Genomic DNA, 10173 nt, shown 5'->3' on the forward strand with positions numbered 1-10173 from the left:
TAGTCTTAAATAGTCATAATTGGTGGGTAATTAGTCAATGAAAAGGGGTTTATTGGCGAAAATTGGGGGTTTTTTGGGGAAAATTTGGGGTTTTTAGGGTGAAATTTGGGATTTTTGGGGTCGTTTCGAGGGGTTTTGGGTTCTGGGCTGGGGTTGGTCATAAAAAGGTGGTAATTAGTGGGTAATTAGTGGTAATTAGTGGAAATTAGTGTTAATTAGTTGGTAATTAGTCAATGAAAAGGGGTTTATTGGTGAAAATTTGGGGTTTTTTGGGGAAAATTTGGGGTTTTTTGGGTGAAAATTCGGGTTTTTGGGGCGTTTCGAGGGGTTTTGGGTTCTTGACTGGGTTTGGTCATAAAAAGGGGGTAATTAGTGGTAATTAGTGGTAATTAGTCATAATTGGTGGGTAATTAGTCAATGAAAAGGGGTTTATTGGCGAAAATTTGGGTTTTTTTGGGGAAAATTTGGGGTTTTTTGGGTGAAATTTGGGGTTTTTGGGGCGTTTCGAGGGGTTTTGGGTTCTGGGCTGGGATTGCTCATAAACCTGTGCTAATTAGTGGGTAATTAGTGGTAATTCGTGGTAATTAGTCTTAATTGGTTGGTAATTAGTCAATGAAAAGGGGTTTATTGGCGAAAATTTGGGGTTTTTTGGGGAAAATTTGGGGATTTTTGGGTGAAATTTGGGAATTTTGGGGCGTTTCGAGGGGTTTTGGGTTCTGGATTGGGTTGGGTTGATGAAACCTTGGTAATTAGGTTAATTAGTCTTAATTAGTTGGTATTAGTCTTAATTAGTTGGTAATTAGTCAATGAAAAGAGGTTTATTGGCGAAAATTTGGGGATTTTTGGGTGAAATTTGGGATTTTGGGGCGTTTCGAGGGGTTTTGGGTTCTGGGCTGGGTTTGGTCATAAAAAGGTGGTAATTAGTCTTAATTAGTGGTAATTAGTCTTAATTAGTTGGGTAATTAGTCAATGAAAAGGGGTTTATTGGCGAAAATTTGGGGTTTTTTGGGGAAAATTTGGGGTTTTTTGGGTGAAATTTGGGATTTTGGGGCGTTTCGAGGGGTTTTGGGCTCTTGACTGGGATTGGTCATAAAACCATCGTAATTAGTGGGTAATTAGTGGTAATTAGTGGTAATTAGTGGTAATTAGTGGTAATTACTGGGTAATTAGTCAATTAAAAGGGGTTTATTGGCGAAAATTTGGGGTTTTTTGGGGCAAAATTGGGATTTTGGCTCATTAATTAAAGGATTTGGGGTCGTTAATTAACGTCGAGTTCGTCGCTCTCAGCTCAGTTCCCCTCATTAAAAACCCCCTTAATTAACCTAATTACCCCTAATTAACCCCTCCAACTCAATCAACCCCTCGCTCAGGACGGGTAATTAGCGGCGGGGGCGGTTCCGGGCTCATTAATTAAGGGCTGAGGGCGTTAATTAACCCGGAAGTGGGACGGGAAGAGCGGTGCACGAGGGGCTGCCCATGCGCTTCCTGCAGCGCAGCGTGCACAGAAACCCCGGTAATTAGGTTAATTAGCGTTAATTGGCTCATTAAAGGCGGATCGTCAGCGAAAACCGGAGTTTTTTTGGTGAAAAAATGGGGATTTTAGGGCGAAAAATGGGATTTTTACGGGCGTTTTTTGGGGTTTCGAGACGGTTTGGTGGAATAATTAGGTTAATTAGTCTTAATTAGTCCTAATTAGTCTTAATTGGTTGGTATTAGTTGGTAATTAGTCAATGAAAAGTGGTTTCTTGGCAAAAATTTGGGGATTTTTGGGTGAAATTTGGGGTTTTTGGGTCGTTTTGAGAAGTTTTGGGTTCTTGACTGGGATTGGTCACAAAACTGTGGTAATTAGTGGGTAATTAGCAGTAATTAGTGGTAATTAGTCATAATTGGTTGGTAATTAGTCTATTAAAAGTGGTTTATTGGCGAAAATTTGGGGATTTTTGGGTGAAATTTGGGGTTTTTGGGGTGTTTTTAGGGGTTTTCATTTATTGACTGGGATTGGTCATTAAAAGGTGGTAATTAGTGGCTAATTAGTCTTAATTAGTGTTAATTAGTGGGTAATTAGTCAATTAAAGGTGATTTTGGGTGGATTTTGGTGATTTTTCGGGAAAAAATTGGGATTTTGGCTCATTAATTAAAGGATTTGGGGTCGTTAATTAACGTCGAGTTCGGCGCTCCCATTAAAAACCCCTTAATTAACCTAATTACCCCTAATTAACATAATTACTCCTAATTAACCCCTCACACTCAATCAACCCCTCGGTCAGGATGGGAAAATGGGGAAAATGGGGGAAATAGGAAAAAAATGGGGGAAAATTGGGATAAAATGGCCAAAAATGGGAAAAATGGGAAGAAATGGGAAAATTTTGGGAAAATAGGAAAAATTGGGAAAATGGGGAAAATGGGGAAAAAATGGGGAAAAATGGAAAAAAATGGGAAAATGGGGAAAATTGGGAAAAATATGGGGAAATGGGAAAAAATGGGGAAAAAATGTGGGAAAAATGGTGGAAATGGGAAAAAATTGGGATAAAATGGCCAAAATTGGGGGGAAATGGTGAAAAAATGGGGGGAAATGGGCAAAAATTTGGGATAATTGGAAAAATTGGGGGAAATGGGGGAAATTGGAAAAAAATGGGGAAAAATGGGAAAAATGAGGAAAAATGGGGGAAAATGAGGAAATAGGATAAAATTGGGGAAAAATTGGGAAAATTGGGGGAAAATGGGTAAAAATTGGGAAAATGGGAAAAATCGGGAAAATTGGGAAAAATTTGGGGAAATGGGAAAAAATGGGGAAAATTGTGAAAAAATGGACAAAATGGTGGAAGTGGGGAAGAAATGGGAAAAAATTGGGTAAAATTGAAAAATTGGGAAAAAATTGAGGAAATTGGGAAAAAATGGGGAAAAATTAGAATAAATGGGAAAAAATGGGGGAAATGGGGGGAAAATAAGAAAAATGGGAAAAGATTGGGATAAAATGGCCAAAAATGGGGGAAATGGGAAGAAAATGGAGAAATGGGAAATAATGGGAAAAAATGGGGGAAAATGGGAAAAATTGGGGGAAAATGGGAAAAGTGGGAAAAATTGGGATAAAATTGGGATAAAATTGGGGAAAATGGCAAAAAAATGGGAAAAATTTGGGGAAAATGAGAAAAACTGGGGGGAAAATGGAGAAAAATGGGAAATATGGGGAAAATGGGAAAAATTGGGAAAATGGGGGAAAATGGTAAAAAAAATGGGGTAAAAATGAGAAAAAATTGGGAAAATGGGGGAAAATGGGAAAAAATGGGGGAAAATGGGGGAAAATGGGGGAAATTGGGGAAAATGGGTTAAACTGGTTTATACTGGTTTGAACTGGGATTTCGTGGCTGGGAGAGCAGCTGGAGGAACCAAAAATGGGAAAAAATGGGGAAAAATGGGACAAAAATGGGAAAAAATTGGGGAAAATGAGAAAAAATGGGGGGGAAATTAGGGAAATGGTGGGAAAATGGAGGACATGGGAAAAATGGGGGAAATGGGGGGGAAATGGGAAAAATGTTTAAAAAATGGGATAAAAAATTGGAAAAATGGGAAAAAATGGGGGAAAATTGGGATAAAATGGCCAAAATTGGGGGAAAATGGTGAAAAAATGAGGGAAAATAGGAAAAAAATGGGAAAAATGGGGAAATGGGGGGAAGTTAGGGAAAAAATGGGAAAAAATGGGGGAAAATGGGGAAAAATGGGGGAAAACTGAGAAAAAATGGGGAAAAATTTGGGGAAATGGGAAAATGGGGAAAACATGGGGGAAATGGGGGGAAAATAAGGAAAAATAGGAAAAAATTGGAATGAAATGGGAAAAATGGGGAAAAATGGGAAAATTGGGAAAAAATGGGAAAAAATGGGGTAAAATGGGAAAATATGTGGAAAATTGGGAAAAAATGGGGGGAAAATAAGGAAATGGGGGGAAAATAAGAAAAAATGGGAAAAAATGGCCCAAAATGGGGGAAAATGGGAAGAAATGGGGGAAAATGTTTCAAACTGGTTTGAACTGGTTTGTACTGGTTTGAACTGGGATTTTGGGTCTGGGAGAGCAACTGGGAGCACAAAAATGGGGGAAAATTGTGGAGAAAATGGGAAAAATTGGGAAAAATTGGGAAAAATGGCAAAAAAAAGGGCAAAATGGTGGGAAAAGGGTTAAACTGGTTTATACTGGTTTATACTGGGATTTTGTGGCTGGGATAACAACTGGAGGCACCAAAAATGGTGAAAAATTGGGGGAAAATTGGGGAAAAAATGGGAAAAAAATGGGAAAAAATGGGAAAAAATGGGAAAAAATGGGATAAAATGGTGGGAAATGGCTCAAACTGGTTTATACTGGTTTGAACTGGTTTATACTGGTTTGAACTGGGATTTCCCCCCCAGGGCTGGAGCTGCCCCCCGACCTGTGCCGGGAGGAGCCCGGGGGGGACCCCTGGGACACCCTCGGGGTCTTCATCAGCCTCTTCCTCCTCAGCGTCGGCTACGGGGCCACCGTGACGCTCTGCAAGGTAACTGGGTTGGACTGGTTTATACTGGGAGGGACTGGTTTGGACTGGGAGGGGGAAAATGGGGGAAAAACGGGGAAAAAACGGGAAAAAACGGTGAAAAAACAGGAAAAAACGGTGAAAAAATGGGGAAAAATGGGGGAAGATGGGAATAAATGGGGATTTTTTTATACTGGTTTGGACTGGTTTATACTGGGAGGGAACTGGGAGGGGGAAAATGGGGGGAAATGGTGAAAAAATGGGAAAAATTGAGAAAAATGGGGAAAAATGGGGAAAAATGGGGGGAAATGGGGGAAATGGGGTTTAGGGTTACTGGTTTGTACTGGTTTATACTGGGAGAGGACTGGGAGGGAACTGGGAGGGGGGAAAATGGGGAAAAAACGGGAAAAACGGCAAAAAAAGGGTTAAAAATGGTGAAAAATGGGAAAAAATGGGGGAAAAAGGGTTAAAAATGGCGGAAAATGGAGGAAATGGGGTTTGGGGTTACTGGTTTGGACTGGTTTGTACTGGTTTGGACTGGGAGGGACTGGGGAAGGACTGGGAGGGGGGGAAATGGGGAAAAACGGGGAAAAATGGTGAAAAAATGGGAAAAAACGGGAAAAAACGGGAAAAAACGGTGAAAAAATGGGGAAAAAATGGGAAAAAACGGGGAAAAATGGGGGGGAAAGGGTTAAAAATGAGGGGAAATGGGGTTTGGGGTTACTGGTTTATACTGGTTTATACTGGGAGGGGACTGGGAGGGACTGGGAGGGGGAAAATGGGGGAAAAATGGAAAAAAATGGGAAAAAACGGTGAAAAAATGGGAAAAAATGGGGGAAAAAAGGGTTAAAAATGGCGGAAAATGGGGGAAATGGGGTTTGGGGTTACTGGTTTGTACTGGTTTGTACTGGTTTGGACTGGTTTATACTGGGAGGGGACTGGGAGGGGGGAAAATGGGGAAAATAACGGAAAAAATGGGGAAAAAATGGGAAAAATGGGGAAAAAATGGGAAAAAACGGTGAAAAAATGGGGAAAAACGGTGAAAAAATGGGGAAAAAGGGTTAAAAATGGGGGGAATGGGGTTTGGGGTTACTGGTTTGTACTGGTTTGTACTGGGAGGGGGGAAAATGGGGAAAAAACGGGGAAAAACGGTGAAAAAATGGGGGAGAAAGGGTGAAAAACGGGAAAAAACCGGTGAAAAACGGGGAAAATGGTGAAAAATGGTGAAAAATGGGGAAAAAAAGGGTTAAAAATGGGGGAAATGGGGTTTGGGTTACTGGTTTGGACTGGTTTATACTGGGAGGGACTGGGAGGGGGAAAATGGGGAAAAACGGTGAAAAAATGGGGAAAAACGGCGAAAAAATGGGAAAAAACGGTGAAAAAACGGTGAAAAAACGGTGAAAAAAGGGTTAAAAATGGGGGGAAATGGGGGAAATGAGTTTGGGGTTACTGGTTTGGACTGGTTTATACTGGGAGGGATTGGGGGGGGGAAAATGGGGAAAAATGGGGAAAAATGGTGAAAAAATGGGGAAAAACGGGGAAAAAATGGGGAAAAACGGCGAAAAAATGGGGGAAAATGGGGAAAAATGGCGGAAATGGGATTTGGGGTTACTGGTTTATACTGGTTTATACTGGGATGGGACTGGGGTTACTGGTTTATACTGGGAGGGGACTGGGAGGAGGAAAAATGGGGAAAAAATTGGAAAAATGGCCAAAAAAGGGTTAAAAATGGGGGAAATAGGGGAAAAATGGAATTTTTATACTGGTTTGTACTGGTTTGAACTGGTTTGAACTGGTTTATACTGGTTTGGGACTGGGGGTTACTGGTTTATACTGGGAGGGGACTGGGAGGGGACTGGGAGGGGGGAAAATGGGGAAAAAACGGGAAAAACGGCAAAAAAAGGGTTAAAAATGGGGGGAAATGGGGGAAAATTGGGGTTTTTATACTGGTTTGTACTGGTTTTTACTGGTTTATACTGGTTTGAACTGGTTTGGGACTGGGGGTTACTGGTTTATACTGGGAGGGCGCCGGGACAAACTGGGAGGGGATTTGGGGATACTGGGAGGGGTTGAAAGGGTTAAAAATTGGATAAAAATGGGAAAAAATGGGATTTTTATACTGGTTTTACTGGTTTTACTGGTTTTTACTGGTTTATACTGGTTTTACTGGTTTGAACTGGTTTATACTGGTTTGAACTGGGATTTTGTGGTTGGGAGAGGAACTGGGAGCCCAAAAATGGGGGGAAAATGGGAAAAAATGGGGAAAAAATGGGAAAAAAGGGATTTTATACTGGTTTTACTGCTTTGAACTGGTTTATACTGGTTTGAACTGGTTTATACTGGTTTGAACTGGTTTGAACTGGTTTATACTGGTTTGAACTGGTCCCGGCAGGTGCAGTGGGTGCTGAGTTCCCTCCTCAGGCTGAGCGTCCAACAGGGGGCGTGATACTGGTTTATACTGGTTTTTACTGGTTTATACTGGTTTATACTGGTTTGTACTGGTTTTACTGGTTTATACTGGTTTATACTGGTTTATACTGGTTTATACTGGTTTGGACTGGTTTATACTGGGAGGGAAAAAATTGGGGGAATTTGGGGGAAAAAATCCAAAATTTTGGGGGAATTTTTGGGGGAAATTTGGAGAATTTTGGGTCAAAAAATTTTGGGAATTTTTGGGGAAAATTTGGGAATTTTGGGGGAATTTTGGGGGAAATTCGGAGAATTTTGGGTCAAAAATTTTTGAGGGAAAATCCAAAATTTTGGGAGGAAATTCGGGGATTTTGGGGTGAAAATTGGGGATTTTTTTGGGAATTTTGGGGGGGATTTTGGGGTGAAAATTGGGAATTTTTGGGGAGATTTTGGGGAATAATCAAAAAATTTTGGGGAATTTATTTGGGGGGAAAATTGGAGATTTTGGGGTGAAAATTGGGAATTTTGGGATCGACGGAAAATTCGGGGCCGAATTTTGGGGGGAAATTGGGAAAATTTTGGGAATTTCGGGAGAATTTTTGGGGTAAAATGAAAAATTTGGGGTAAAAAATCAGGAATTTTAGGGAAAAACAAAATTGGGAATTTTTTGGGGGGGAAAAATCAATTTTTGGGCAAATTGGGGAGAAATTCGGGAATTTTGGGGGGAAATTGGGAAAAATTTGGGTTAAAATTGGAATTATTTGGGGTAAATTTTGAAGTTTTGGGGAAAATTTGGGAAATTTGGGGAAATTTGGGGAGAATTTGGGGTAAAAATTGGGAATTTTTGGGTAAAATTGAATTTTTTTAAAATTTTTGGAAATTTGGGGGGAATTTTTGGTAAAAAATTGGATTTTTTGGGATAAAATTTGGATTTTTTTGGGGTTACATCGGGATATTTGGGGATAAAATTTGAATTTTTGGGGGAAATTTTGGGGTAAAAAAAAGGAATTTTGGTGTAAAAAAAAGGAATTTTGTGCTTTAATGGAATAAATTGAATTTGGTGGAAAAAATCCCCAATTTTGGGGCAATAAAAGCGAATTTTGAGCGAAAAATGTGAGTTTGAGTGAATTTTTTTGGGGTTAAAAAATTCGGATTTTTGGGGGGAATTGGAAATTTTGGGGGGAAAAATTTTGGAATTTTTGGCTTTAAAATCAGAATTTTTAGGGGAAAAAATTGGAATTTTTAAGGGGGAAAATGGGGATTTTGTGGGTAAAAAATGGGAAATTTTGGGGTAAAAAATGAGATTTTTTGGGGTAAAAATTCTGGAATTTTTGGAATTTAAAAAAGGGAATTTCAGGGGTAAAAATTTGGAATTTTGGAGTAAAAAAAGGAATTTTTGGGGTAAAAAAATTGGAATTTTTGGGGGTAAAAATTAGAAATTTTTTTGTTTAAAAATTCTGATTTTTTTGTTAAAAAATTGGAATTTTCAGGGCCCAAAAATCCTCATTTTAACCCCAAAAAAACCGAAATTTTGAGACCAAAAAAGGCGTTTTTTGGCTCAAAAAAAATCAGATTTTAAGGCGAAAAATTCGGATTTTGGAGGTGAAAAATTCGATTTTCAGAGGCCCCAAAATTTTCGGTTTTTCGGCTGCAAAATTTTCGGTTTCAGGTAGAAAAATGCAAATTTTGGGGTTAAAAAAAGCCCCAAAATCGACTTTTTTTAGTGGCCGAAGGGTTTTGGGTGAAAAAAAAGCGATTTTAGGCAAATGTTGGGGGTGGGGTGGAAAAATTGTAGATTTTTGGGTTCGAGTTGAAATTTTGGGCTGAAAAAGGCAAAAATTGGGGGGGAAAAAGAAAATTTGGGGGGAAAATGTGAAAATTTTTAGGGTGAAAAATAAGAAATTTTTGGGTTAAAAAAAATGGAATTTTTTGGGTAAAAAAATTTGGAATTTTTGGGTAAAAAAATCGGATTTTTTGGTGTGAAAAAGTTAAAAAAAAGGAAATTTTGGGTCAAAAATTGGGAATTTTTGGGGTAAAAATTCTGGATTTTTTGGGGTGGAAATTGGAAATTTGGGGGGTAAAAAATTTGGAATTTTGGGGGTTAAAATTTTGAATTTTTGTCGTAAAAAATTTGAATTTATGGGGGAAAATATGATTTTTTTTTAGGTGAAAAATTGGTAATTTTGGGGCAAAAAATTGGGAATTTTTAAGATAAAAAATTTGGATTCTTTGGGGTAAATAAAGAGAATTTTGGGGGGGAAATGGGAATTTTTGGGGTCGAAAATTTGGAATTTTTAAGGTTAAAAAAATCGAAATTTTTGGGAGTTAAAAAAGGGAAATTCTGGAGTCTAAAAATTGAAATTTTGGGGGAAAAAATTTAAATTTTTTTGGTAAAAAAAGGAATTTTTGGGAGTAAAAATTGGGATTTTGGGGGTAAAACCCGGAATTTTTACAGTAAAAAAAATTGGATTTTTTTGTGGGTAAAAATTGGAATATTTTTGGGGTGAAAAATTGAAATTTTGGGGTAAAAAATTAGTTGAGGTTAAAAAATTTGATTTTTTAGAGTGAGAAATTAGAATTTTTCAGGCAAAAAATTTGGATTTTTGGGCTTAAAAATAGGATTTTTTGGGGGTAAAAAAGTGAAATTTTTGGGAGTAAAAATGGAATTTTTAGGGTTAAAAATCGGCATTTTGGGGAGTAAAAAAGGGTAATTTTGGGGGTAAAAATGGGAACTTTTGGTGGTTAAAAAATTGAATTGTTTAGGGTTGAAATTGGGATTTTTTAGAGAAAAAAAATGGTAAATTTGGGGGTAAGAAATGTGGAGGTTTTGGGTAAAAAATATGAAATTTTGGCGTTAAAATAAATTGGATTTTTTGGCCCAAAAATGATTTTTTTTAAAATAAAAAATTGGATTTTTTTTTTGTGTAAGAAATGTGAATTTTGGGGGGTAAAAAAATCCGAATTTTTGTGGTAAAAAATCTGGAATTTTTGGGGTAAAAATTTGGAATTTGGGGGTAAAAACCAGGAAATTTTGGAGTTTAAAAATGGAAATTTTTGGGGTGAAAAATGAGATTTTTTGGGGTAGAAAATGGAAATTTTGGAGTAAAAATAATTCGAATTTTGGGGGTAAAAATAATAATTTTTTTTGGGGTCAAAATGGTGATTTTTGGGGCAAAAAAAAAATCCCCATTTTTCATTAAAAATTATTATTTTTAGAGAAAAAAATTAATTTTGAGGCAAAAAAATTCCCTTTTTAGGGTCAAAT

The 10173-nt window shown here is 37.9% G+C and overlaps 1 long non-coding RNA gene across 1 annotated transcript; it reads left to right on the top strand.

Annotated features, from left to right (window-relative positions):
* Positions 1-1128: 1128 nt before the first annotated feature.
* On the top strand, positions 1129-7060 carry LOC140681499 (uncharacterized). The gene is made up of 3 exons (XR_012052619.1): positions 1129-1513; positions 4399-4523; positions 6892-7060. It is a non-coding gene; the product is annotated as an uncharacterized lncRNA (long non-coding RNA).
* The last annotated feature ends 3113 nt before the right edge of the window (positions 7061-10173 follow it).

The sequence above is a fragment of the Taeniopygia guttata genome, chromosome 36 (assembly GCF_048771995.1).
Source record: "Taeniopygia guttata chromosome 36, bTaeGut7.mat, whole genome shotgun sequence".
Taxonomy (NCBI): domain Eukaryota; kingdom Metazoa; phylum Chordata; class Aves; order Passeriformes; family Estrildidae; genus Taeniopygia; species Taeniopygia guttata.